The following is a 26332-nucleotide window of genomic DNA, read 5'->3' on the forward strand; positions in this document are numbered from 1 at the left end:
TCACATTTCTAAATAGGCAAAGTGCAATACACACCATATACACAATATAATCATCTTCTACATAATTAAAAACATTTCACTCGACAGTTCTAAAACGTATTTAAAACTACACCTATGTCAATATTTCTTGTATATACACATCAATCCTAATCATATGTGGTTCCAGACATCCTAGATTTAGTAGTCCTCCACTTCTAACACTTTTTGCATTCACTTTCAGACTTAAACACTTCTTCTAAGATTGTAATCAGTGTTATAACCGGCATCAACCATTCTCCACCCACTAAAATGCCCCACCATTCTGGAGTCACAGTCACAATCTTTTCTCTGTCACGCCTGTACAAAATAGCAGAAGGTGCTGTAATGTCGCGTTGCTGTTCTGTTTAGTGCAAAACCTGCATACCAGATCTTTCATTCTCACTTGCTTCCTAGAAACTACAATTTCATTGGTCGAATATACATTATAACAAAAGCGTAAAAATTGCATTTGATATAAGCTACTTGGAAATGTCATCAATTATTTTGGCATAGTATTGAAAGCTCTGTATTCGATGAAAGATTGCTGAATCAGCTAACAACCCTGTCTTTGATTTTTAGTTTCTATCCAATCTTTCCTCCATAATTTTATTTTAAATGCAACTGGGTTTGTCAATAGCGTCTCCTTGTTTGTATATAAATTTGCAAGACTCTTACAAGCATGCTTCCAGTATTCAAGAATCGATTTGTTATGGTTCATTAAAACTCCCCGTAATACGGGAAAACGCCTTAGAGTGTTTTTAGCAAAATATTTGCAATACAGTGATAACGTGTTCCATAGCACCATAGCATATAAGGAAATGAGCCCCAGTTTGTATCTAATCGCTTGCACTGGAACACCCTTGGGAATTAAGGGGACCTTTTTTCCAGAAAACATCCTCCAGCACAGGCCATATCGTAAATGACATGGAGAAAAAGGCTGTACCTTACCAATAAAATACATATTTGGGATGCCATTTGATTAGCGTTTGCTCTCAACTGTTTTTCTCTCAGTCTGTCCTACAGGCTAATGTTCAGACACATATCAAAGTAAGTAAAAGTCTCAACTTGTGCTAGTTGCTTGTGCTTTAAGTGTCAACCTTTAACTTTTGCTTGGCTGCCACTTGGTGAACACAGTGTGAAGACCCTCGACTTTGCTACATTGATGGCGAGTCCATTGTACATCACTTGTAACTGCAGATCATTGAGCTGACGTTGCAAGCGGATCGGAGTGTGGTCCAAGAGGAACAAATCATCAGCATACAGAAGCGGACCCAACGCCCAGACGTTAATTCTGGGTGGAAAACATTGAGCCCCACTTAAGGTTTCATCCATATCGTATTGGTGATGAATATGTAGAACAACTCTGATGCCACTGGGCACCCCTTTTTGAGGTCTTTGCCAGTTTTAATTGGTATACATCAGCGACTGGCCAAGTCCAATCCCACCCTCAATACGTTGTTCATGTTTCAGAGCTTAATTGCTTCTAGAAAGTGCAGGGTAAAACCCAAAAATCATACTATATAATAACAGGGAAGATGTAAGTTTTTCCAAAGTCGTCCTGCCTGTTTCGCCTATATCACCGCTAGAGGGAGTTGTTGCCTTACACATGCAACAAAACGACTTCAAGTTCACTTTCCAGGTGAACAAAATGTGTTTTTCCTGTTATCACCTCTAGAGGCAGCTGTTGCCTTAAGCACACAAGAATAAGACTTCAAGTTCATCTTCCAGGTGTACAAAATGTGTATTTCAACAATAAAATACAATTATCTGCAGTTATGGCCCAAGACAAGGAAACAACTTCAATAGCATACTTCAAGTTGCACACACTATACAAATATATACATTTAAAAAAAAACATATAAACAGAAATTCATTTAATTAAGCACTATTTCTCAAACTAAATACATTACTGGTTTTAATGTACTTATCTATTATGTAATTATTAATTGTAATATTTCTTGGTATGTATTATGATATCAATAATATTCTTTGTGTACGTTTTAAACATTATTTGACTTCAATTTACTTTATTGTATGATCTCAAGTCTACTTTGAATCATGCTGCATGTGAATTGTATTACGCTGACATCCCTCAACATTATATATTTGAGTCCAAATTCCGTAAGTGGAATCCAAGACAATGAGGAGCTGATAGAACAAGTAGCTGTATGTACTATGTTGAACTGAGATGGTCAGGTGGGCATCCCCAACTCATTAATTCTGTCCATAGTAGTTCTCTGTTTATGGTGTCAAAAGCCTGGGCTAGGTCAATAAATGCTAAGTATAGCCTGGAGTTGTTTCTACTTGTACAGGGTTTCAAGATGTTCAATATCAACATGTTCAGGCTTTTCCCACCTCCTTCAAAAAACAGATTGGTATATATCATATTGGCCAGATGAAGGCACCCATTTAGCTAGCCCATCCAGGACTATTGAGGTGAACTTCTTGCCTGCCACGTCAAGAAGTGTGATGGTTTTTAGGATCTGCCCTATTTCCCTTCTCGAAAATAGGAATTGTTATAGCCAACTTCCATGTAAGGGACACCTCTCTAAGCTTCTTGTCCTGCCCAAACAACACCATTAAAACATCATCCCAGATATAAGGTTCTTCCTTCAGCATAGCATTGGTGATCCCATCGGGGCCTGGTGCTCGAGAGTTGCAGAGTTGCTGGCTTTTTTTTATACGGGCGATACTATCTTCTTTATCAAAGCTTATTGACCATTCCAGCAATGAAGGTTCCACCACTACCTCTAGATTTTTGTCACAAGTATCAAACAACCTAGTGAAATGGTCCACCCAACACTCTTCTGACAGCACATTAACGTGTATAGCCAATTGTGGAGTATCTATGGAGTTTATAAGTTGCTAGATTTCTCCTTTTTGCTTTTTACAGATCTTTTCCACATCATGCTGGAGCATCACTCCTTTATTCTCACCCGATTCTTGTAAGTCTGCTTCCTTTTTTTCTTGCGATTTCCCATCTCTGGCCCTGAGTGCAATTTAATGTGTCTGAGATTGGCTTTACTTCTCCTCTTAGCCTCTACTAGATCCTTGTCATAAAAATGATTATGGCGAAAGATAAGCCCACCTATACTTACAAGCCAATATTTGCCCAAAGGAAAACACAGGTTAACCTAAAATGAACCTTCTGGTAGCATGGTAGCATGTGGGAATCATCTGGGACCTCTGGGATTACTGGGTTGTGTAAGGAGGGGAAGCAGCAAAATATAATAGGATATGCCTTGGAAACTTCTGGCAAGGAATCTACTAGCCAGGATATATGCAGACGTTTGGGAGACCCCTCTATTTGTTTGCAAGAGTTCTCACCCTCTTTTGAGTTGGCATGGGAATGCCTGGGAAATTGGCAAGAGACTGTTCACAAGCACTGCTCCAACTCTCAGGAAACAGCCCTTGCATAGAGATGCTTGTCTAAACAAAGCCATGAATTGTGTAGTTAATTAAAATGCCACAAGAGGGCGATGAGTTCCATTAAAATCTTATGCTGTGACCTTGACCTAAAGTATATCCTTAGAAATTGATGATATGATTTATGCATCTAAATACATTTGTTTCATTTGAAGAACATACCCTTTTGTCTCAGACTTGCAGACAAAGGACGAGTATTTCAAAGTTATGGGTCTGTATACTTTTAGGCTGGAAACCAAGTAGGACAATGGAAACCAGTAGTTTCCATTTGCTGCTTCTTTCAGTGAATTTCAAGAAAACCAAATGATCAGTCTTTTCGAACACAATGGGCATCATTATAAGTTTGCCGATCCGGAAACAAGGGTGCTGGTAAGCACACTGGCACCCTTGTTTCTGAACCGATAAACTCTGTTTTTTCCATGCCGTGCCAGTTGTGCACAACAGGACTGACCATGCCGGGCACAGCAGCCATGGTAGGCAAACACATCACGGACGTGCCGGCACTGTTGCAATGGTGCCGGTGCTTCTGTGTCCCCTTCTGTGTCCTCACTCAGTAAGAGTCCCCTATCGGACTTTATGGGAATGGGGACTTACATTTTTATGGCACCCGACTTCGTGGGCCGCCGGAGTTGTAAAGGCGCTGGTAAAATATTACAATTCTGGCGGCAACCCACCAGTAGCACCGGCAGGGTTATTGTCGGTCTCGTAATGAAGCCCAATGATTTGCAGAATGACTTCCAACAAGTGCTCATAGAACCTGGGATGATTTTCGTGTAATTTAAATACAAGTAATGCAGAAATATTATGCTGTTTCGATGTTTCCTATAAGTTGTTTCCTTGACTATCGACAACTTTAACATACACACGTTTAATAGTTTAATTTTAGGTGTTATACTCACCCATCCAGAGTCAAAAAACACTGGTATAACATCATTCATGGATAACGTGACATAACCGCCCGGAGCAAGAAGTGCCACCCAGAAAAGCATATGCCGGATAATCAGTAAGAGTATTTTCCCCTAGTATTTTCTATTATTGTAATATTCTGAGGAGTGATGTTGATCCATCATACATATATGGAGTACACGGTGTAAGAATTAAATGAGATGGCGTTATCATTTCATTTTATTACCATTTTGCTCTTACAATCACCCCAGTTTCGCAAATAATGTATAGGAGTGTGTTCATTTTCTATCCAACTCAATGATGTGCCAATGTGAGTGTGCATATTTCATAATTGCATTAGAATCCCATATATGACAATAATACGAAAACGATTCTTAAAGGTCCCAGGTGGATTTTGTTCTAGGGAGATATTGCAAAGTGAATATGTAACTCCTATTCACTTAATTTGTCAAAAGAGAAACCCAGTCATAAGAGTTCAAAACGGATTTTGATGGAGGAAATTGTAGCTTTTTCTTCTGAACCATGTATGGATTTGGAGTAGGCCCTAAATCTGTCAAGAAAGTGAGCCTAATCTATTTTAATGCCACAGAGCAGATAATCTGTTAAAATCTCTTCTCACGTTTTTATGGAGATGAAATGTACTCCGCTTCAAATACCTCAGGATGATATTTGCTGTTGTAAACAAAATCTGCAATGAACCTGATCATTCAACAATAATTCCATCACAAGGTTTGGCTGAAGAGTTAGCATATCTAAATCGACACAATTAGAAATAACAATACTCTTGCCAATAATGCAAATCAAATCCTGCAACTGGGATTGGCAGATAGGAAAGTTTCTGCTGACAATACATTTGATTTTTTTTAAATCTAGATATCTCTCAGCTGACATGTATGTTCGTATCCACCAAATGTTCTGGCTCCCTTTGGTCCTACTTCCTTGCAATAGAACTCTGTCTTCTATTCATGGTGGCCTTCTTCATTTTTTCAATACCTCCCTCTCCTCAGGAATTTTCCCAGATGCCTGGAAATGCTCTGTTATGTTATATGGTATTTGTATAGCAGATACTGCCATTGGTATGGCTTAAATCGCTGTTGGATGGAGGCCCTTCGGAAGACTATAGTCAGAGATGTGAGATGTGAAGGAAGAAGTTCTAAAATGCGTGTGTGCATTTTAAGCCAGCACTATGGTAGGTAGGGAGTGGCTAGGTCATTAATAGCAGCTCATAGATATCAGCTCAGAGAACGGATGCCGAGACAGATTGTCAGGGGAGTAGGAGAGTCAAGCAGACTGGTTATGTAAACAGCTGGACCACATTTTCATTGGACTTAGCTGTATTCTATTGGAGGTGGTGATACGTGTTTGGGTGGGTGAAATCAAGCAGTTTATCGCAGATGTATGCAGGTGAGTGGGTTGTGCCCCACGCAGCATACAGCTATGTTCTGTTTTGATGGAGTGCTTGACATTTCTCAGAAGATAGGCTGACATTTGGTTAGATGTGGTCTTGCAGAGCATATCAGCTTAACAGCCTGTCAGATAGTAGAGCGAGTAGAGCACTCGCTTTGACATCCGTGCAGAGCCTGCTAACACATTTCGGAATCCCGTCAGTGCCAAACTCAGCCATTCATCCTTCTGAGGTTGATAAATGAGCAACACAGACCGTGGGTATTAAGCAGCGCTCAGACGCCTGAGAGTTTGTAGCACTATATAAATGCAAATAATAATAATAATTACTGTTATTATTATTATTATTATTATTATTATTATTATTTGTATGACTGAGATGCATTCCGTGGGGGGGCTAGGTCCCATCAACTCCACAGGTGCCCCTGCACTCCTGTCATGGTTGGGTAATCGTTCACCCAAGAGATGGATTAAGTCTGTGAGTATGCTGAAGGGAAGAGCCAGGTTTTCAGAACCTTCCTGAAGGTGCAGTGATATTCTATGCAGCTGATGGCGAATGGGATTGAGTTCCAGATGGTGGCTGCTTGGACTGAGGGCCCCCAATTCTGGTTGATTTTGACACTGGAATGATGAGGAGAAGTGCTGTGCCTGATCTGAGGTTTCTGATGAGCCTGTAGCATGTACGTTTATGCTGCAGATATTCTGGTCCCATGTTGTGGAGAGCTCGGTGGTGGGCGTCCATTGCTTTGAAGGTGGATTGTCACCCAATCAGAAGCCAGCGAAGGACACCAAGGGTGGGTGTGATGTATTCTCTAGACCCTAGAGCTAGAAGGAGCATCACAGCAGTGTTTTGTAATCTTTGGAGTTTCCTGTGTTGTGATGTGTGGGACCCGAGGTATAGGGCGTTAGCATACTCTAAGCGTGAAAGAATGATAGCAACAATTGCAAAGACCCTGGATGGTAAGGTCAGTAGGGAAAGATGCAGTAGAGAATGCTCATGTGTTAGCAGCTTTTTGCCATGAAGCTGATGTAATGGGATAATTTGCATTCAAGGTTTTTTACTGTGTTGAAGGTGGTGGGACTATAGAGAGCAGGCATCGGGTGGGGTTGGGGGAAGAGGGTGGTCTTCTGCAGAGCATGATCTCGTTTTTTCCTTGTTTTTCTTTCCTCTGTGACTAAACCACTTAAAAAAAATCCCTGGATCCCATTGATCCAAATAATTTTCGCCTTATCAACCCCATTTCCTTTCAAAACAATTAGAAAGGGTAGTGATATGCCATAACCAGAATCATGTTGAGAATACAAACCTATTAGACAAAGCCCAGATGGGTTTTAGACCTTTATGTAGCACAATACTAATCACAACCTCTGTCCTGGACTATCTAAAAGAGAAAAACAGGTGGAGACAATACGAGTGGATGAAGATTACTGGATCTGTCAGCAGCGTTTGATACCCGCTCCTACTTGATAGGCTTATAAGCTAGTATTTCAAGGCCACATTCTCAAATGGATCCAGCCTTTTTATCCGATCGGCTTCAACAAACTCACTTAGGCCAATTATCTCTCTCAGACCCTTCTTCGGAAATGCAGTGTTCCACAGGGTTCAGCCCTATGACCTATTCTGTTTAATCTATACTTTTGCTCTTTATTGGACATTCTTCTTAAATCTTGGGTTACCTTTTTAATAATGCACACGATACTCAGACGTTGCTAGACTTTTAAAAAGGAGACTGCATTTCATCAGGAATTTTTTTTTTCAAAATGCCTGATATCCATAAAAAGATAGATGGACTCAAACATTCTGAAAATAAACCTGGGGAAAATGGAAATCCTGGTGATAAACAAAAAACCCAATACATCACTTTGCTTTCCTGTGCCAAAACCAAAAGTTAAGAACCTAGGCATCACTATAGATAATATGTTGACCCTAAAAAGACAAATCTCATCAGTGACTAAGGGCCTTATCATGAGTTTGCCCTTAAATGTGGTGGTTACACTGTTACCGCCACATTTAATGGCTGGCCTCAACATGAGTTTTGCGGTAGCCCTTAAATACGGCGGTAATGGTTTTACTGATGCATATAAGGGTCGGCCTGATTTCAAGTCTGGAATTTCCGGTGCAATTACTGCTGGCGGTATTACCGTTTGGTAATTGTGCTGAAAATTCCTGATTGGACCCAATGGGAAATGGGGAGTAACGGTTAACACCCAACCCGCGATCCGGCTGTAATACTGTAGGGAGGGTGGGCGCTAGCACAAATAAAGTTGGAAGATATCCCAGCCGGTATACCGCCCAACTCATGATGAGTCCCTAATTATCCGTTTCACCTCTAGTTTTTTGCTGGAGGTAAAAATCGGCACTTACCACCCGTTTTCACCACTATTACCGCCACCACAACCACATTGGGTCAAATTGCACCAGACCGAGTAGCAGTAACGCTAATGGCGCTGGGCAGTATCCTGGTACAATTAATGCTGGTATACTGCCCAACTTGCGATGAGGCCCTGAATCTTGTTTTTTCATAAGGAGAATCCTTCATTTTCTTTCATTAACACATTAAGTTTTAGTAATCGACATCCTTGTCTCCTCTCGTTTGGATTTTGATAATAGATGTTACTTGGGATTTCAGAAATCCTTAATATCATGCCTTCCGAGAGTGCAGAACGCTGCAGGTTATCGTTCTGAATCTCAAAGAATATGATCATGTCACCCAACACTGCACTCCTTACATTGGCTTCCTGTAAGGAATCAGATCATGTTGAAAAGCATGTGCCTTCTCCAGAAAAGCCTCCAATACCCTAATGCTACATCTTTGGCATAGAAATGTGGCCTCTAATCTGTCACCCTCCTTCTAAGATCTAGTCAGGATAGGAAACCTTATATCCCACTATACCAGAAAGAAAGACAGGGGAGTTTGGAGGTAGCCATGCCGTTCTTACCGGTATGGCTACGCCCAAACCGGGTACTGGGTCCGTGTCCCAGAAATAGTGAATTAATGAAACATTCAGACCTTGGAGGGTCCGGTAATTCCCTTTCGCGGGACCCAGACCCGGTACGTCCCCATTCCCATTTGAGCCCCCACAGGGCTCAATGGGAATGGGGAGGATGCTAACAACGGGCTTGTTAATGGCAGGCCCGTTGTTAGCATCCTGGACTGCTAGCGGGTCCCGCTCTGCAAGTCTGGTCTGGCCAGGCGTCCAGAGATGGACCCGCTGCAGACCTCATAATGTGGCGGCCGGGAATGAACTCTGCCAGTCCCTTACCAGCATTGTTCATTCCGCGGCTCCCTACGTTGTAATGAGGCCCAGGGTGTCGGTTTCCTCCTGGTTCAAGCTTTCAGAATTTGGTATTCTCTTCCATTGTCACTCCACAGGAAACCCAACTTGCTGTTCTTTCAGAAGCCTCATAAAACGTACCATTTTGACTAAACCAATTCTACTTTCGATTTTTTGGTCTATAATTCTCGAATCCATTTATGCTCTATAGTGCCAAGATACCTTCGGAAAATTTGTTGCGCTTTATAGAACGCTGTTAACCTAAAATAACATAGCATATGTAACATATACTTTCCCAGCTCACAATGCATAATGTACCCCACGGATCTACTGAGTGCCTGAGATGAACAAAATCATAGACTTATCAATATTGTGAAGGTTCAAGATGAACTGGAAGGAATGTGAATTGCACTGGGTCAATGGCCGGCTCTCACTTCAATCATTCTGCTCAGAGAGAAAAAAGTGAAACTGAGATTTTGGAAGTGGCCAGGGGCAAGAACCCTATCTACAAGAAAAACGAGGCACCAAAAAAATCAACAAGAAACATCATTGTTCATGGCTTCCTTCCTGAGGGACAAACTTGCAGAATATACTCCCATATTGCTTCCTAACATGAAATACATGGCGGCAGCCTTCAGAGCTGGTCCCCTACGTGCAATGATTAACATAATGGAAAGGTAAAGATAAAAAAACAGGGGAAATCATCTTTACACTTTACTTTGTGAAAGAGCATACATACCTCCCACAATCAACAAATGAGGCAGGCATGCTCAGTGGATTCCTAAGGAGTGTACATGGTTTTACCACGTGGTAAATTCATCCAGATTCCATAGAAATCCATTGCATTACCCCCAGCATGAAAATGCATGATGATGGCAATGCAGCTGCATTTGTTAGCCGAGATGGGAAAAGCAGGCAGACATTTTAAAGTTCATCCTGCTCCCCAACCTCCCCTGACAAATGACGGAAAATTCTGCGGTTCGATAAAGGTAGCAGGAAAAGCTAAATGTGTACTGATCCAGGTAAAAGGTAGGCAAACCTCCAGTATCAAATGCGCATCTGCACTGTTAATTCACATGTGGACCAACACAGTCCCAATGAACGGAGCCCTCATAAAGCTGACACAGCTAATAGAGAAAAGCATCTTACACAGTGACTCCCCAACCAACATATCTTTGAATGCCTCTCTAAATTGTAGGTCTGAAATGGGAGACCCACCTATCTTTCCCATTGGACACTGGGTGTAATGTTTGTGAAGAGTAGACTGGCACATCGAGTAGTATGCCCTATTTCTACTTCACAGAGAGAAGTGATAACATTCATCAAACTGGTTTGGTATTTCTTGAGTTTTGTAGCAACGTGTCCAGTTGCAGTTTCTATGCCATTCCACTGTCAGTTGCTATTTTTAGGAACAGAACTTTTTCCTAGGCTATTTCACTGTCAGTTGCTATTTTTAGGAACAGAACTTTTTCCTAGGCTATTTCACTGCCAGTTGCTATTTTTAGGAACAGAACTTTTTCCTAGGCTATTTTACTGCCAGTTGCTATTTTTAGAACAGTTTCCTATGAAATGTAATTGCCTTTGTTCAGTGGCTACAAAATGTGAAGCCTTCTTAACACAATGGTCAATTCTGTGCGTTTGTGCGAAATGTAAGTATCCCAGACTCTGTAGAATATATATTTGAGCTCATATGTCATCCAGTACAGATCATCCAGAAGCACTCACCGTCTATGATAATGCTGCTTGGTGATCTATTCAACCTTATTTTATATCTTCATTTGCTTTGCTCTATATAAGTTTTCCTATATACTTTTTGAAAATGTATGTCCACGATATGAACTGTGGGAAGGGAGGATGCCGGGGGGCTTAACGATTCTGGGGCATCCACAGAACCAATGTATATGTTTGTTTTTACTTTTTACATCTGGATGATTTCTCAATCAGCTGATCAGAAAGGTGTGTCTTCATCTTGAACCGGATCTGTGTAAGGCTGCAAAATAAATAGCCATCACAAGGCACATACCATAGGGGTATGAGGCATCCCTGGGTAAAAGTCACAGACTAACACTGAATGGAGAAGGCTAAATGAAACTAGGTAATAATCTATCCTCGTGTGTAAAACATGGCATGTGTGCAAGACACACACGTGTGTAATCTCTCAGTTTAGCATGTAGGCAGGGGTCTTCAAACTGTGGCTCTCTTGATGATTTGAACGGTGACTACCATGAGCTCACCATTGGCTAATTGGCTGTGCTCGCTAGGGGTGATGGGAACTGTAGTACAACACATTTGGAGAGACCTAGACTATAGAGCTCTAGTGTAGGACATGACAAAATCATGCCATTATCATGAATGAAGTCTTTCCAGGATGCTCTTTTTCTGAAAGAATCGAGGTCCAGATGTGTAGATGTATCTAGTAGTTAGGCCTCATATAGAATTGTTGAGAGCATACATCTTTAACTGCAAAATTAAACCCTGCAAATGAGTGACACGTTTTTACCATTGAAATTCAGCAATGTCTACAGTATTTCCTTCATTTTCACATGTACTTGTGAAAGGGGCCCCTAGGGGTCCCTTACGTCTATGGAAACAAGGCGAGTCACCACACACGATAGATACGCCAGACACGAGGTTGTATTCCCAAAGCTAGGGTTTATTGCAAAGCAAAAGTCTCAGTTGGCCAACTCGGTCTCACGCCCTGCGACGTGTATCTCTAGACCTCGAGGGACGCAAGAGAGTGAATTACGTAATCAGTTACATATATACAAAATACATATCAAACAATCAGCTTTGACATGTTTACCACCACCCTTTATTGGGTTTCTTTGAAATTGGTGTGATGATGGACACTTTCGACAGCTATGACAGCTTCAAATATCTATTCTAGTAACAATTTGCAATTTGTGAGTGCGGAGGCATCTTTCAGTTGTTGAACAGAACACAGCGCTTCTGTTCTTGGAAGCGAGCTACATACGGGGGAAGCATTGCATTCCAGACCTTGCTATCTATGAGGTGCTATTCGTATCCTGGGAGCCGACATGCTCTAACAGGGCTCAGCAAAGGGGGGCCGTAAGAAGAGCATAATTCAAGCCTTTAGCTGCATTATTCTAACATATTCTACCATATAACGAGACTGCTGGCAGCTGCAAAATGATTAAATGCCCTGCAGCTCTGCTTCAAGGCTACATTCGGGAGGGAGCCGGGCATTCTTCCTGTCACTGCCTACGTTGTGTTTCAACAAACTCCTGTTATCCTCACGGCCCTGCGGCCTTGTCCTTTTACGTGCAGACAACAATGTTTTACAGTCGAGCAGTGTAAGCAGAAAATGTACTGCGAAGCAATAAGAACAGAAAGCAATGAGCAATGGTTAGAAAACAAAATGGCGATTCTTGTTACATCAAAATGGCCGTTCATTGGCAAACTCGGAAATCTATATTCTGTCATATCGTGCATGAGACGGTTGGCCCACGGCCATCAAAATACCTTTGCGGTCTCACAGTAGAGGTATCCATTTTTCTAGACTGACAATTGGTTCACATATTGTAACCGATTGACTGTGCCCAGGTATTGATATACATCTTCTATCCATTTCTATGGTCGCTAATGCACTTTTTCCAGAATAAAATGACCCTACACAGAACACCTGAATTAAAATAGAAATCAATGTTGTTTGTATAATAGTTCTTACAGAGTTTAGAAGCTGGGAAAGACAAGCAACTGGATGAGCCTGGCAATAATCTCTTTTTGAGTGATAAAGACAACACCTTTAGATTCTCTGAAGTAAAAATCTCTTGTACTGATCTTGCCTGGTATAATGCTAGCCCCTAATGGAACACTGTCTGAGGGTATCCCATTTGCTCCCCACTGGCAAAGACTGAGCCAGAGTTTCCAGTCTAATGTCTAATGTCTGCCAATGATCTCTGCCTTAATGCCAGTAAGACGGAGATTCTCCTCATCGGCACACCTGCAAACTCCTTTCATGCCACTCTCTGGATGGCCTCCTTTGGCCTTCTTCCTGCTCCCACCTGTGAGGCTAAGAACCTCGGGGTCACCTTCCACTCCTCACTTTCCTTTTTTTCCTCAGATCTCTGATGTCTGTAAGAAGTCAAACTACCAAATGCACCTCCTCAGAGGTATTCCTCCTTTCCTCTCCTTTACCCGGAAGCTCACTGCCTCTACAGCTCTGGTTCTCTCTAGGCTGGACTACTGCAACTGCCTCTTTCTAAATATGCCTGTTTCTACTCTCCGCCCTCTGCAACTCATCCAGAACAGGACTGCGAGAATTGTCCTTGGCCTCAAGCCCTGGGATCATATCTCTATAGCCCTGAATGCTCTTTGTTGGCTCCCAGTGGCTGAAAGGATGAATTCCAAGACCCTTTGCATTGTCCACAAGGGTTTCTGGGGCATGGGTCTACAATACCTTCTACTCGACCTCCTTAAATACCATCCTACTCGTGCTCCCTGCTCCTCCACCTCCAACTACCTCAGGGTTAGTCGCTTCTCCAAGCAAGGAGTTGGGGGTAGATCTCTTTCCTCGGCTGGTGCCACGCTCTGGAACGGGCCCTCTGCATCTCTGAATCTTGCGGAGAACCATCTTCGGTTCTGGAAGCACCTCAAGACCTTCCTCTTTGCTTCTACGTTCACTCTTCCTCTCCCCTGCAGATCTGTCTGCTTCTGCACCGGACACCTGGTTACCCTCTGATTTTCGGGCCCAGGTCCCTGCCCACTGAAAGTAAGTGTCCCCCAATGCAATAGGAAACCCCCCGTATTGAGAGGAAATAAAGGACACACACCAGGAGGGAATGAGACCACGGCCAAGTGTGGGTGAGAACAAAAGGTTTTTTATCTAAATCAAATAGAGCATGCTCCGAGAGTGCTCTGTCTGACAATAGCAAACACAGTAAATTATATCACAAATACACGTCATGCATGAGGTAAGCTATAGGGGCCACAGAGTCTTGGGGATTGAATGGCGATGTCTAGCTATAGGTTCGGTGCTCTATGATGGGCAGAGGTCCACATAGTGGCATCGCGACGTGCTTGGGTCAGCTGGGCTCATCGGGGTAGAGCTTGTGAGCGCTGGCGGTCAGTGAAGATTTACCATGATAGTTCTAGAAACTTGTCCTTGTGGCCTTTCATACCCATTCACCACATTCACTTGTACCAGGCTGTTATTTAAAACGTCTAACACATTAACCTAATACCTATGTGGGGACACAGGAAAACAATATGCAATACGAGGCTGTTTCTATACATCATCATAAAATTGTCAGTAACAGGGGGTCGAGCCTCGTGAAACCAGGTGTCTTATCAGGGGGCGTGGGTCAGGCTGTTTTCATCATTTTACTCTGTTTGATGCAGTAAAGGATGACTCCAAGGGATGTTTGCACAACGATGTATAACTGCCTTTGAGGTCTGTTGGATTTGGTGTGAACTGGGATACCATTGGGTCAGTGGGGGCACCAAGCTGGCACCTCAAAGACAGTGGGATTTAGGACCAGGTAGCTCATAACTCATTTGGCCTGGCCATGGCGGTCTCTGCCATGGGGGAGATGAATACTTGAAGCGGGTCCACCAAGAATGTGGGGAGGTGAGGCTGTGCTGCTCGTTCACCAGCAAGCCCCTGCGGGCCTTGCCAGGAGGAGGTGGGGATGGCCTTGTAGTTCTAAGCAACTCTCTATTCACGAGGCTGCACACTATACCATTTGGGAGGGGACGAATACTAAAGCCAGGAGTGTTAGGGAAAGTACGTATATTTTGCTGTTTACGTGGTCTATATTACTGAGTTCATAACAATAACAATATCATATACAATTCATAACATTAGTCAATCTTAATACGTATTGTTCATGAGAGCGAGATGGACGAATAAAACATGAGGGAGTATCAGGTTGAGTCATACCTTCAAGGGCGTGAGAGCAGCATATTAATGTGGCGTTTCACTTGTACTACAATCTACTTCGAAACCCTGTGTGGCTTTCATATAATACTTCATCTTTCATTACATCATACACAACCATTGTATGTATTCCTTTTTCAATTACCCTTTTACAATAACAGCAAAACATTGGTTGGCACAGATTGAATATATTGAGTAGTTGGACACTGAGCCTTAGAGCATGGGGGGGCCATCTTGAAGGTATACAAGGTCACTTTGCTTTAATATAAGTTCTCTGCACTGCATATTTGCAATACATTACTGCACATTCTTTAGCAACAAGGATTGGGATAAGAAACTCGAGTGTCTGGTATGTATGGTCAACACTTCATCAGGGGAGCTGGGCAGGGGGGTCAGGAACACCATATATTACTTGTACATGGGTTAGGCGCGGGGTTGCGGTGCATTTGGGAGGGATGGAATTTGTTCTTTTCTAGACTCCAGCTACAAGTCCAGTCACTTCTAGGGCAATAATGTACTGTGGAAGGTAAATGATACAGTGTTTATTTTGTTACTTGGTTGTGTCTCGTTACTCGTGAGAACGGGCTTTCAGAGGATCTACCATGGGGTGGAGGTTGGCGGGAAGTGCAGTCCTCTTCATGTGTGGCCAGCTGGGGGCCGAGCTGTAGCTCTGTACACCCGCTATTCTGCATGGGCCTGGGTTCAGTAGGCTTAAAATGGAGTCCTGTTTACTACAAAATGGGGTCTAGGTTATGCCAGGTTTCTGGCCGTGCAGCCTCACGTGTCGATCCGCAGCTGTCCTGCCTCCCGGGCCCAGGTGCATGGGGGGCTGCTGACGTGTCATGAGCCTCACGTAGTGGGCAATGTAGGGGAGGGGGGTTGTACAGACCTGTCCTTCCATACATTTCCCCCTTTCGTTACTTAAGTAACGAATACTGCAACTCGCCCAACCTCTGGCGTTCCTTTTTGTTTGCAATTGCTTCATCCCATGCCAGTGTCCCTTTTATCGGCATCCAGGCTCTACACACCCCTCAGAGAATTTCCCCCCCTCCTAGCGTATTCATTTGGTATGCAGGTCATATATATATATACAACCCCCATCTCCCTCCTGATCTACCCATACCTCCTTATACCATTCTAGTTCCAGGGGCTCCTTTATTGTTGTATGGTATACTCTATCCACTATGTCCCTGTCATAATATAATGGCACCATCCTATACTTGGGTTCAGGGTCCTCACCTGATTGTACTTGCGCCTCCTGCATAATCTGTGCTGTTCCCCTAGTGTTGCCCATTGTCACCATCATCATTGCACCATTAGGGACTGCGTTTGCGCAGCACCAAAGACCTAGCTGGCACACACAAAAAATGAGTAGTAAAAATACGATGATGGGTACCAGCATTTTGATAGTCAATCCTAGCCAGGATGGTACCAAGGAAAAAAGGTTGTCAAGCCAAGAGCTCGGGTCCACTCCACCTTCTGTCTTCATCCGCTCCCCCAAATTGTGCACTGCCGCAATATAATCAACCTTAAGACACAAATCGACGGGTTGAAGGATAAAGGTAAAACAGCTATGCTCCTCCTCCTTGACCTATCGGCGGCCTTTGACCTGGTGGACCATGCAGTGTTATGCAACCACCTAGCGTCTGCTGCCCATTTCTCAAGCAAAGCAATAGCTTGGATACAATCCTTCCTAGCCAACCGTACAATGAGAGTATTCTCTCCTTTAGCCTCACTGGACCCAATACATATCACCTGTGGCGTCCCACAAGGTTCATGTGTCTCTCCTACAATGTACAATATCTTTACTAAGCCACTCTAAAAACAAACTTGACAGACTAGGGGTAACTTATACCAATTATGCGGACGATACGCAGATCCTCATACCACTATCTGGCAACTTTATCGAAGACACAGCCTTAGTAAACAAGATTTACCTCATCCTTCAGGCATGTATGGCCTCCCATGGCCTCTGCCTGAATGAGGACAAAACAGAGATACTGATCCTACTAATCTCAAAAAACTCAGCCCTAATTATCTCGCCTTCAACATAGATGGAAACACAATCAAAGTGGCAACCGAGATAAAAACACTAGGTTTCTACCTCGATTCAACCCTATCCCACAAAAAACAAGTTAACTCCCTGGCTTCCTCCACAGCCTATACCTGCAAATTAATCAGGGCTTGCAGACCGTACCTCTCCAAAACCAATTGTATCACACTAGCCAATGCCCTAGTTATGTCTAAATTGGACTACTGTAACGCCCTATATGCGGGCCCTAGTAAAACTGTCATAAACAAATTGCAAACATTGCAAACATTGCAAAATAATGCTCTTAGATCAGCCCTGGGCATACCTCGGAGAGCACACATCTCCAATATCAGGAAAGACCATCATTGGCTAAAAATCAGTGACAGAGTTCTCCTGAAAACGCTCTCTCTCACCCATAAAGGTCTGAATAATACTGCGCCCCCCTACATCTCGGCCAGACTTACCAGAAAATCCTTTACTCATCACACAAGTGCATCTAACCACCTCCTACTTGAAACTCCCAGGTTCAGACTAACCAAAGCAGGTGGAGCAAGCTTCCCTGTTAGAGCTGCCCGAGCCTGGAATGCACTCCCCATTACATTGAGAGCTAACCTACCCTACTCCAGATTCAGAGGGAATGTGAAAAACTGGCTTTGGACCAACGACGACCACCATACTGATCCCCTGATCTAGGCCCGGTTTAATCACCACACATAACTACCAGATACTTCCGGAACCTCCGAAGCACTCTATCTCTTCGCGCCCTTGATGTGAGACTCACACAAGTCTTCTCTTATGTTCTTATTGTAAATATGTTAATAACCGACATAATGTTTCTCCTGTTTGTATCCTTTGCATGTATGTAACCTAAGCTTAAGTATATGTGTAACTGCTGCGCCCGGCTACCCCTGGGTTTGGAGCACATTATCAAATAATAAACTAAACTAAACTAAACTATAGTGTTCCATTATCCGCTTCTTTGGAATGCACAAATATGCAGCACACGCCCCGATTTTTCGGCAAACACCTCCATCCATCGCCGTCAACAGGTCTGGGACATACCTATTCTGCATTATCATTAGGTCTCAACCTTGATCACGTTGAACCCTTCTTCAGTGTCGTTGGCCAGCTGGATCAACTCCCAGCATGTGATTTGGAGCCATTTTGCGTTGGCTCGCACCTGGATACTCGGGACGATGGAGGTAAGGAATGTTTCAGCGGAGTTGAACAGCCGGTATTTATCAGGAATCTGTGCCAACAGTTCTGAGGAAGCTTTGGATGTGTAGTTGGACAATCTCCGTTTTCGTGATATTATACCTTGTCCGTTGTCCGTGGACAGGGCATATAGTGGTGGTTCTTCTGTTGGTTGTGGATTTTGTGGGTGATGGGTGGCTCCCAATCCCTTTCTCCCTTCGATGTGACTTTCCGGGATCACCATCAGGGCTGAATGCAGTGTCGCCAGAGAACATGTGCTCCTCCAGGATTGTGGGAGGTGCAAGTATGCCTCTTTACCGCAACCCAGTAAGTGTCCATAAGTGCTGCTGTCCCTTTCTTCATGTCAGGGATAGTAAGTGTTATATTGCAGTTTGTGCCCATGTTGTTTTTCCCTTAACCATGTAGCTTGAATGGTTTGCCTATGGTGGTTACCCAGGACAGTTTTGCGATATGCTCCGTCCACACTGGTGTGGAGGTTTTCTCGACCCATTGTAGCTTCTCTCCTGGTAATCCTCGTAGCGCCTCCGCTTTGCAAGTTATTACTTCATCTTTCCACTTGTTTTCTGAAAACAATGTCCCTTTAATTATGAAAAAAAGGTTCTTTCAGACATATCACTCCTTTGGCTCTTGAGTAGCAGGTTTTATCGTTTTGCAGCATTTCAAAAGACACTGTGTGTGCCTGGAAGGTATTCTTTATTCTACATAGGGTGAGATGAAGAAGACACTGGGCGTCTGCAAGGGGAAATTCTTGGGGCAGTAGTATCTTAGGGGTGCCTGAGGCGTGGGAGATCAAGGAACATACGTAGCAACTCGCATTAGTTGTCTGTTTTGCGGTGGAGCTCATATCCGCATACCATTTATTTGACTGATGTGGATGTCTAGGGTCTTCTATGGTATATAGCCCCAGGCTGAAATATTCGTCATATCTTTTCCTCCCAACCTTCCTTCTTTTTCTACTGCTTCTGAGGTAACTTTTCACATCTCTTGCTGATTGTAGTACTGTGCCCTCTTTACCCACCCTCCCCTTTTCCCACCCATTATATAGGGTCATAAATCTTCCGGCCATCTCTGCATTTTCTTCCTTCCTAATTGTGGGGGATCCATGTTTTGTGTGCGGGTTGACCGTTAGCGTGGGCAGGGTGGCAGTAGTGTCATATAACCACGATATAACAGAAGGATTATGATCATTTAAATCATAAACGCTGTATTAAGAGGCATTTTACTGGGAAGTCAGGCATGGGGCCACACTATTGCTGGTGTTGTAGGGTGCTGTGTGTGATCAGGGTGAGTATCATAACCCCATATAATTTGGAAGTCATCCCATATTAAATAGGCCCCTTCTTTAACCATCTTTGTCCCATTTCTCGTGGTAGTTCCAGTCCTTCCCCCCTCATTCATCTCGATAGAGATGAATGTGAGTGCCCAATAGAGAAATAGTCCAAACATCATTGTAAAAAATATAACGACACACACAAACAAACCACACTCATACAAATATCTACACAAATCAAAGTGCTCTTTGCCATTTCTAACTGCCCTAACATTATTCGGTGTGGGCTGCCCATTCGCTGCCATGGTTTCTCCTATATGCCAAAACAAAAAGTGCATTAAGCATCCTCAACAAGTTATATGCGTCATATCCATTAAGAGAAAGAGAGAGAGAGAAACAGAGAGAGAGTGAGAGCTTTTAATATTTACATCTTTCAAAATTATCATAATTGTTCACTACCCACAATTATTGCATTTAGTCAATCTTTCTTTTTGCAAATCCACTGTTTAATCACATCATGTAGCTGTGTATCTCTTCCTTGTACCATTATGATGACTCTTCTGTGCTTTGCACCCCTTCGTCATGTCCTTTTGTGACACTGTCATAGGCCTTTCGTACGCCTGTTAAATGTATCCAATATCTGAGGTCTTTAGCCCTAACCGGCATTGGTGTGCAATACATTACCTCATATGGGCCATGAAATCTTGGGGCATTCTACCTACGCACGAAACTCCTGACATACACCATTTCCCCGGGCATTAGTTGGCCTGTTGGAATCTCGTCTGTGAGTGTCACTGCTCACGTGTGAATGGTGGTGCAAGCTGTCTTGCTATCATACGCTCTGCTTTAGTGAGTTTTGTTAGATACTCATTGAACTCTTCACCTAGTACCGTGGCGCTTCTATGAGCGTCTGAATGTCTGCGGAGTGGGGAGTGTGCTGTGCCCATGAGTCTTCCTGTCACTATCTGGAGTGGTGACAGATGGGGGTCCTTGCTAGGCTGATTTCTCAGCTCGAACAAGGCCAAGGGCAGGCAGTGCACCCAATTCTTTTTAAGAAGCATAATTTTGAAAACCTCTCATTTAGGAAGCCGTTGATTTTCTCAACCACGCCATTACTTTGCGGATTATAAATCGAGCATAACATATTATTTATCCGTAGTAACGCTGTCACTTCTTTGAAATGATCATTGACAAAGTGTGTTCCATTATCCAAGCGAATTACGTCGCAAATTCCCCAGCGTGGGAACACCTCTCTCAATAAGAACTTTGCAGCGCATTTGGCATCTGGATGTGCACAGGGTCCTGCTTCAACCCACCTTGTAAATGGACAAACCACCACTATCATGTAACGTGCCCCATTACATCTGTCTTCCATGTCTGCATAGTCAATATGCAGTTCCCTGAAGGGGCCTGTCGGCGTTGTTATTGTCCCTCGTAATGTTCTCAGTGTCATTCCTGAATCATATATTTGACAGGTTGTACATTCCATTGCCACCCTTGAAAGTTGTTCCTGTAAGCCTGGGACAAACCAGTTCTCTTGTATCTCTTCTGCGATATGCTGTTTTGCATTATGTGCTGGAAAATGCAATTGCTGGAATGCTATTTCTAACAATTTGATTGACATCACTACCTTACCAGTGTTGTTTTGACGCCATAGAAGATCTGTTGGTGACTGGCTACATCCCCTCTTTTCCCACAGCTCCTTTTCCTCTATTGTTGCCCCATCTTGCAGCTCTAGTATTTGTGACATGGGCCTGGTGTTATAGCCATCTGGGAGGTCCTCTTCTATGTGTTTCTGTATCAAGTACTCACCTGTTCTCTCCTTTATCAAGGAAAAAGCTTCCTTGGTAGCAGCGTCCGCTGCCGCATTTCCCAAAGAGATCACATATGTGTTAGTTGTATGGGCCTGTGTAAAGACCGAAGGGGGGGTCTGCACTTCCGCTCTCTATATGGTAGAGGGGAGGCACAGAGACTCCTGCCAAGATTCTCTATTATTGGTACGTGGTCGAGCAATCAAGGCCTAGCTTCTCAGGAGGTGATGAAAGCTGGTTCTTAAATACTGTGTAGTCCCCGAGCACTCACGAAGGAATGTCCACACACTGAATCGGTTAAAACACAGTCTTTATATAATTAATATTCAAGGTCATACACACAATCATGATAACTCACTTTGTACACCGAAAATAATAAATATGTACAATTCTAAAGTGGTACCACTAACATTATTAGATCTTATTAAAGTGCATACGGTCAGAATGACACACAGATCAAAATAAAGAGGAAAACCAGCAGTAGAGAGAGGAAGGAAAGCAAGATGGTTGAGCAATAGGCAGAATACTGGCCCCGATACCTAGACACAGTTCTGTGTGGAGATCCCCCCACCTGGGAAACCTGTAGAAGAAAGATACAAGCCCAGTCCATATATTGTTCACACTTAGACTTTCCAATAGTTCTGCAACCCCAAAGTACCTGGTGTTGTAGCGTTCCACGTCAGGGAAATCGACAACCCTTCTTGAGTGTCCTCCCTTTCCGGCAGGAGTCACGGGTCGTTGAACGTCCGACAGAGAACAGGGTGAGCTGCGACGGTGAAGTGGCCGCATTATTCCTAGCGGTGTTCGTTTACGGGGAAGCGTAAACATCCAGCAAGGAAGAGGCATGCGGGGCACCTCGGTGTCGATAGTTCTGGACCACAAAGAGTTGAAGAACTGTGGCACAGCAAGGGTGTCAAGCCGTAGGCGTCTGTGTGGTTTTAGGGTGGTGGGAAACCCACCAGTGGATGCTCCCCGGCGCGTTGACGGTCAGGCCTTCTCCAGCAGGATACAGCAGCGACAAGATGGACAAGAGCGTCCTTGGATCAATGAAGTTCTTAGGCAACGGGAGCACGGCGGCTGCAGTCAGCGATGGCAGTCGTCGACGTGGCGGACAACAGTCTGGGCGCTTCTCCTTGGAGTTCCGCAGCAGTCCCCGTATCGGGTCGGCAGCCTGTCGAAGGTCTGTCTACCAGGGAGCTTAGGCAAAGATCAGCTGTGCATGATGGTCCCTCGTAGCTCGGGAAGAGGGCGCCTTACCAGGTCCTCTCTGGGTCAGTTCTTGAAGCACAGCAGCTTTCAGATTGTGAAGGAGAGCAATAGCAATTCTTCACGACCAGCAGGGCTTCAGGAGCAAGCTTCAGTTACTCCAGTTACTCGTCGTAGTGGACTTCAGCTTCTGAACACAATTCCTAGCAGTGAGAGGTCCCCAGATATACTGTTGATCTCCCATTCATTCCGCTGGGTCACACTCAAGCATCCAATCACGACTACGGGCATTCATGCAGGCAGGCAGCCAATCAGGCACATGAGGTATTCAGGCCATTCACTTCTCTCCAGACACTCACAACAAGTTATGTGTATTGGGAGAAGTACCGAGCCATTCAACACTCCAAGCTGCATTCAAACCGGTTTTGGGCAGGGCTGTCTCAACCATTGTGTCAAACACCAGATACTAGACAGCCACAATATAGAATGTATATTCGTCACACACTCCATTCACCCAGGTCCCACCCATAGGCGTACCCACAACATATGGTCATTAAGAAGGCTCCAGCCAGTCTGGTCGGCACTTCCCCACACTACCATATACAGAACGTCCACCCAACAGCCATTCAGGGGGAAGAGGCAGGGCTTCCCGGGACTTCAGGAAGATCAAGGTAACAGATGATGGAAGGCAAGAGGCCATGGGGGCCATTTTGTCCCCATCAGGAATCTAACGATTCCAATGACAGGGCCTGGGCATCCCAAAATGGAGGACGCTCAGGGCACCAGTCATTTCAGCACAGAGCTGTCACCAGCCCGTACCCTGCTCTGTAGGTCACACACACAGGTGCTCAAAAATATACACTAGGGGCACAGGATTGCACCCCTACACATGGGTGCCATAAGGGTATCCCATGGGTCTGTTCACCAAACCAAAAGAGAGAGAGCTGCACCGCCAGGAGTCCCACATGAACTCCTGCATGGAAAACACAACAGAACACACGATAAAAAGCAGTAAAGGACAAGGATACGGAGGCCCTGTCCCTCCGATGCATTTCCAGCATCACAGCCTGGCACTTCACTATGGCTACCATGGTGGGGTCTTTTAGTGCCTCTATCAGTTCTTGTAGGAGCTCTGCGTGCTGTACGGGCGAACCATCTGCCCTGCGGAACCACCTCCAGCACCATCTTGCTAATCCCCCGTGCACGGTGGTAGTCATATAGGCTGAATCTGTGTATATTGTTACTGCACACCCTTTTGCTGCATGTAATGCCTCAATGAATGCTATTAACTCTTCTGCTTGTGCTGAGAAATGGGCAGATAGGCATTGTTGTATTAGGACTTCATACTCACCTTCTTCTAACCTTACAACAGCTATTCCTATGTGTTTTTCTCTTGTTTCTGAATTTAATGATGCTGATCCATCTATGAAGAATACCTCTCCTTTGTTTAGCACAATTTCACTCACCAGGGTGGTTTCTCCCTCCTCCTCCCTGTATGTTGCACAATCATGTGCTTGCATGTCCTCTACTGTGCATGGCTCCGTAATGAATCTGGCTGGGTTCACCGTTTTGCATCTTACAATGTGCATGTTTGCACTGGACAGAATAATTTCATACACAGTGGCTCTTTGTGTTGTGAGGGTGCTTTTTGATCATTCCAGGATTGCGAACAGTGAGTGTTCTACGAATAATGTCACGGAACACCCCATACTATTGTTGCACTCTTTTCAATTGTGAACGCTGCGGCTGCATGAGATTGCTCGCAAGCCAAGTGTTCTTGCATCACTGCATCCAGTGTGCCACTGTAATATACCATGGGCTTGTGCCCCAGTGATGTCTTTTGTGTAGGTACTGCTGTCATGTGGGACCCTTATGATGTGAAAACAGATAGAACTTGCGCTCATAATCTGGGTCTGCGAGTACTGGAGCACTTGAAATCAATTCTTTGAGTGATGTGAAAGCATCATCTAGCTATGCAGACCACTGTATTTCAGTATTTTCTCTTTGAGCTTCTTTGAGTGCCTGCAATATGGGGCCTTGTGTATGCTGCGTAATCTAGTATCCATGCTCGGCAGTAGTTACACATGCCAAGAAATGTTTGCATCTCTTTCACTGTTTTTGGTCTTCCTACTGCTGTAATGGCTGCTACCCTGTCTGGTATTATCTTTTTACCATCTTTTGAAATTATCTGTCCCGGGTATAATACTTCTCGTTGACAGTATTGCAGCTTCCCTTTATCGACTTAATAACCTTTGTGGGCCAACAATGTAAGGAGGGTGATTGAATCTTTTCTACACTCCTCCTCATGTTTTCCGCACATTAACAAATCATCTACATATTGGATAATTGCACTGTTTGCCGTCATATTCCCTAGATGTTCATGTAGGATTCTGTTAAACATGCTGGGGCTTTCGCAGTAACCCTGGGGTAGTCTGCAGTGCTCGTATCATTTTCCTCCCAAGGTAAAATGCTGTAAAGTATCTGCACTCTTCTGCAAGTGGGATTGAGAAAAATGCGTTCTTCAAATCCACTACTGTGAAATTAGACACATCTTTTGGGATGCTACACAGGATGGATGCAGGGTTGGGGACCAAACGGAACTCTTTTTGGATGACGTCATTGAGTGGGCGCAGGTCTTGGATCATCCTCCAAGCCCTTCCTTTTGCTTTTTTAATGGGATCAATGCATGTATTACATGGTGAATTTGAGGGCACCATTATTCCTTGTGCTATTAATGCGCTAATTGTTTCTGTTATCCCTTCTTCTGCTTCTCGGGACAAGGAGTATTGCTTCACCCTGGGCAGTATGGCTCCTGGTTTGAGTTTTATTTTGACGGTGTGACCCCATGCAATAATCCCACATCATGGGGACCGGTGGTCCATAGGCCACTCGGTACTGATTGCATGTCTTCATCAAAGAAAGAAGGTGGTGCTCCCACCACAGCCATTAGCTGTACTGGCACTTGTCTTTCCTGTATCATAATGTCACAGGGCATAGCTATTTCCATTATTATTTCCCCATCACTCTCAGAATCGGTGAAGAGGTCTTCGTCTGATAGATCTCGCAGTGCAATGTCGGCACTGATGCACAACACTATGCGCCACTCGCAGCCGTGTATGTCCATTGCAATCACTGCTATTCTTTTGGCTGAGATCTGAACTGCATGTAAGTCCAATGACATCACCGTCCCGGGCACTATCTCTGGACATGCAATGGGGCGGAAAATAAACTCTGCAGGCACCCTCCACTCTAAGTTCTTCAATTCTGGGACCACCCGTGCCAATGTTTTCAGCCCTTGAATGAATATATCAGGGTCTACTTGTATACCGCGCACTTCTGGTGCTGTCGCTCGCGTGTGCACCACCAGCATTATGCGCATAGGGCAGATCCCTAGGGTTGAGCACACTATCCCTCTCTCTGTGAAGGATATGGTCATGTTAAGCTTACTGAGGCGATCCCTCCCCAGTAGGTTAATCAGTGACTGTTCATAGTACAATAGGGGCACCCTTACTGTTTTAACCCCCACTGTGACATCCAATTCTTATGCGTAAGGAACTTCAACCACCGCCCAGAGAACCCCTGCGTCTCCAAGATAGCGGGAACCGGCCTTCACGTAGACATGACTCATGACTTCTCAGCTCCCGAATCCACCATAAAAATTAATTGTTTGTTCCATATCTCTGCCCCTATCAATGGTTCCTCTGCTGCATTGTAGGTCGTCGATAGTACTGGATATGCAAGTGCTCTCTGTGGGCTGTCCTATGCTGGATGTCTCGTGTTTCCCCCCTGACTGAAGATATTTCCCGAAGCCACTGCCACTCCTCCATACGGTGCAGGTGCGCCGTTTGCTGTTGTAGCAAAAGGTTTGT

The sequence above is a fragment of the Ambystoma mexicanum genome, chromosome 5q (assembly GCF_040938575.1).
Source record: "Ambystoma mexicanum isolate Mex_15411 chromosome 5q, UKY_AmexF1_1, whole genome shotgun sequence".
NCBI lineage: Eukaryota > Metazoa > Chordata > Amphibia > Caudata > Ambystomatidae > Ambystoma > Ambystoma mexicanum.